The following is a 4,991-nucleotide window of genomic DNA, read 5'->3' as shown; positions in this document are numbered from 1 at the left end:
GGTTTGTGCTGACATTCTAGCAGGTTTAGCTTTCAGATGACAAATCCCTAGCCCTCACCCCCCTGTTACAAGCTTGCAAGGAAAAACTGAGAAAAACCGTGTTTGGTTTGTTCATTTCTGGGCTAGTAGCAAACATGACAGTCAACATTGCAAAACCTGTTGGGAGGCAGGAACCTGCTTTTGCTCTAACTGATAAATACTTCTCAATATAATGGTTTGGGGAACAAAAACACATATTTTCAGTGATATACACGTAATGGGAGAATTTATGTTTCCATTTTTTGCCAAATATCCTGAATCCCTCCTGAATGTTACACACTGGTCCTTTAAGTCCAAGTTCTACCAGTGGCAACTTTCTCTCGCCTCTCTATAGTCTTTACATCAATACAAATTACAGTTTCACACAAGTTAAAATGGAGCGATCTTTGATGCCTCGCAGTAAACAGGCTGAGGCAGTCCTTTAAAAAGAGAGAGCAGAAATACTTCAAGGCACAGGAAATGTGGTTATTGAGGATGGCCTCTGTGCCCCCCTGGCCCCCGGCCTGTGCTGCGAACAACATATCTCTGGTTGGCAGATTCCTCCTTGCATTTCCAGTGTAAGCACCCATGAAATGTTAGTGAGGCAACTTGATGCATGAATGATTAAGTAACATTGCTCTAAGAAATGTAGCTTTGTGCAATTCATGAGAAACTATTACAATCACTGCTACTTAACTAAAAATAAAATTATTATATTAAGTAACAGAGAGAAAAAAACATTTTAACACCAGTTACAATGAACTCCTATAGGAGTTTGACTCCCACACACATATTATCACGTTATCTCTGTGTGTGCATGTGAATACTATCCCTAACAGACTACTAACAGATTCCATGTGTAACTCAACTCTCCAGCTGCCCGCATCTGGTTGGAGGTTTTGTAACTCTGTACTGACCCAAGTTTGTTTCCCTCTTTCCACTCCCAGTGACACCCAATCTTATGTCTTGTCAAAAGAGCAGTCTGCTTATGTTTTATCTCTATACAGAAAGTTCTCTGTCTTCCACAAATTTCATCTTATTAGCACTTGTTGAGCAGTAAGCATCAAACAAATGCCAACCACAAAAGTAATTGCCCTTCATTCAGACTATTAAACCCCTCTGCCTTTTTGTTATAAACAGGCTACTCTGGTGATGTCAGCATGACTGCGCCAAAGAGTCATAAATGCGTAAAAGACTTGGCAGCCATATTGCCATGCCTTAGAGTAAAGTTGGAGAGACAGGAATTATGGGCTGAGTAAAATTGCTAAGATCACTATTGATTCAGCATGTACAGCACCTCTCCTCTGGGTGACAGGAAAATGAGATAATCTATCAAAGCGGCAGTAGAGGAAAAGATGATTTGTGTGTTTGGAGTAACTAGAATACAAAGTGAGGGCCGAGCTTCAGGGTCCCTTTGTGGATTAATCTGAATCCAAATTTGAAAATCATTAATTGTGATCAGGGCTGTTTGTGAATCTGTTTATCCATCAATCATGTCACACATTTATGGCCAACAACAGATCAACACAACTTTCAAATCCAAATCCAAATATCTGATTGACTGTCAGAAGGTATTAAGTTACAAAACATACATTTGTGTGAGTAGTGGTATGTACTTACACTTGAGAGGGTAGCTTGGACATGGTTATGTCTTGCACATGTGTTTATTCCATCTGGCCCTGCCCTCTCATGTCTGAGTGGTGATGTCATGAAATGAGAGGTTTTTGGGTCTCACAGCTTCTTGTTACACCACAGTTTACGCACTGGGTGAAAGTTAGTCTTTTGGGAGACTTTGGCGTTGATGTGTGGTCTGGATGGGACATTACGCATATTCTCCTTATGGTTAAAATGACTTCATCCAAAAAACCATGGCTACAATTGTAAACTGCAGACTTACCATGACGCTTGTTTTAAAAGTGAGATGACTATAGGAAGTGTATCATTTATGTGGAAACAGAGTTACCAACCGTTGGAGGATGGGAGTGGTTACTGAATCTGCGTGTGCACATTTGAATCACACACGGGGAATCAACAACAGTATAGCAGCAGACAAATGTCTGAGGATATTTTAACAAAAGATTCCAGTAATTTGCAGTAATGGGTCTGGTATCTCAACATTATCATCCCATTGTGCCTCCACACATGGAAATAAGAGAACAAGGTGCACAGAAGCAAGCCAATGCAATTGCACTCGTCTCATTGAGAGTAAAAAGGAAGGTGAAGGCACAAATGTGGGCAGTGAAATGTGTTTGCAGCCCTTTTTACACCTGGTATTAACATGCGTCTTCGTTGATCCGATCACAAGTGGACAGCTCTTGGTAAGTCAGTTGAAACCTGACATTATAATGCATCTCCACTCATCTAACTTCCCCACTCTATATGCAAAAAAAACACATGCATCATTTCCGTTTGCATTGTTGTGTTTAACCAACAGTAGTAGCCAACACGCTGGGACAAACCGACAAATACAAGTACAAATACATGAGGCCCAAATAATAAGATTGTTTAAGTTTCACGAAGTTAAACTTAACTCCTAAATTCTGATTCCACCAGAAGCACTGAATCACGTTTTAGAAGCAACACAGAAGCGGCTCTCCACACTGCTTCATAGAGAATACGCTGTTAGTCTATTGTGACTGAAGCCGCGTCAAACTGCACAGAGCAGATTGAACTGGAAGGAAGTAAGACACAGAAACAGCATAGAGAACTTGGTCAGTTTTCAAAATAAAACATCTCACGGTTGTAAAAACAGAAAAAGGAGATGATTTTATTATGCAGCCTACTTACCCATGGTAGCAACACAAAAATCAAGGAAAAAAAGAAATCAATAAAATCTGACTGCGGTAATAAAATCAGGCGGGCAAAACGCTCCGCTTCTGTAAAGTTCCAGGTGGTCTCGGAAGCCACACAAAAAAACCATATTGCCTCCTGGAGTCGTGCCCAAGTGGGATTTAGGCATTAAAGCAATGCCACTACAAACTGATTCCATGTTTTTTTTTACAAGGAAAGAAAGAACTTAATATTTTTCATTTAAAGCCAAATTTACAATTTGTAATAATTTGTGCCTTCTTGTAAATTCGGCATTAAATGCAACACATTTTTACAAGAAGGCACAAATTATTACAAATTTGCTGTAGCCAGTTTATTACGTTTAGCTTCACTGAACTCTCAGAATTGCATAATTTTTATAGGAGTCTGGAGGGTATTGGATTTATTAGTCCTGTGGTGAAATCAATTGAAACAGACAGTGTGTTCACAAACATCTGGTGCTCATCTTGGTAGGTAAGAGAGCCCAAGCATATAATTTGCATTACAGTGAACCAAGTGGAAATCAAACAGTGTGTTTTGTGTGTAGCCTACTTACAAGACATCAGTTGAGAAAGTAGTGCTTCAGTGTGGTACAGGACACATTAGGGTACACACTGCGAAAAGAATGTGGCCATAGGCAGCAAAGACCCGCCCAGGAGCAATCGAATCTCAATGCATCTTGGGTGCATTCATACCTTTACTTAGAGCTGTCCACCAAGACGGTAGGTTAATGCCAGGTGTAAACAGGGCCATTGACTTTTAGATGAGGATGGGAAGTGTTTGTAGGGTAAAGGTTTTACAGTCTGTATAACCTTTTTTGAGCCCATTGTGTACGGGTGACGTAAAAATGCTCCTAAAGAAGTCATCTGACTTTGCTCTTTTAAACTCACCTCGCAGACATTTTATGCCCTGACTGGAGGAAACAGCCCACAATTAAACTGGCCCAAAACTACGGGAGGCAAAAACAACTGTGCTTGCAATATCTTTTTAATGCCATTATCTTAAAACAATGAGTTAATTTATCTCGTTATCTCTCGAAAACATGGGATATTTATGGAGAACTTTCATTTGATCACACCTAATCATAACTGAACTGAAAAGAGTTGTTATCAGATTGTACATCTGGAGTCATTCATGTTATTAATTTCCTGACAATGTGGTGCAATATTGAGAAGATACATCAGGAGAAAATTATTTTTCTCCTGAGATTTATGAGCTCAAAGATCCCTAAAATGTTCAGATTGTTTCCATCCATTCCTCCATGCACTGACTATTATGTTGAACCAATACTACACCTATAATGCATGGTTCTCCTGATCTTTGACAAACATTATAAATAATAAGAGGAAATAACTGTTGATTATCTCGTTTGCTCTGGATAACAAAGCTTGTTTTAACGGCTTTGGAAAAAAAACTGCATGCACGGCTGTTCTCAGCTTCCACAGAAATCTGTGATCAAATAGCTGAAACTAAGAACACAAAAACTTAAGATAAACAGGTTCACACTGAAATAAACAAAATTAATTAAGTATTGGAATTTTGTCTTCTTTATATAAAAAGTATAAACATTTTCAACCTGTTTATATTTATTTTTTTTCTTTTTGGTTGAAAGGATCATTTTAATGTGACTAGAGGTTTTTTCACATTTTACTAGCGTAATAGCTGGGGAGTGACTAGGGGTAGGATTGGTTTGATCGTTTACATACAGGACACAACAGGTTGCTTTTAAGACAGAGGAAGAATTTCTGAAGAATTGTGCTGGCAGTTGGTCCTCAGCATAAAATATTAGTCAGTTGCAGTAGGCTTTCCTGTGATGAAATGTTATTTGAGAAGTCATCATTTTTATGAATGTATGATTGTGTATTGTGGCAAGTTCATGGTTTTGATTCAACCAATATCACCAATGGTCATTAAAACCTGGCATCTTCACAGTTTCTTCAATAAGTAGCTTTACAAGACCGGGCAGAATTCAATATGGTTTAAATGGTTGTAAAAAACCTCTGGTCTGGACCATAGTCAAAACCATGTGGGTCTTCAGCTTTTTGTATGAGATACAGTATATTTTATAGAATAATGATCTTGTGTAACATAAGCTTATATTAAAACCCTGGGGTTTCTGGTAGTAAGTCATTTCTAAACTTAAAATACAGTAAGAGTTTGTTCAC

Source organism: Morone saxatilis, unplaced genomic scaffold (genome assembly GCF_004916995.1).
Source record: "Morone saxatilis isolate NCDOM2014 unplaced genomic scaffold, NCSU_SB_2.0 Contig5, whole genome shotgun sequence".
Taxonomy (NCBI): Eukaryota; Metazoa; Chordata; class Actinopteri; family Moronidae; genus Morone; species Morone saxatilis.
Note: the sequence above shows the minus strand (reverse complement) of the source record.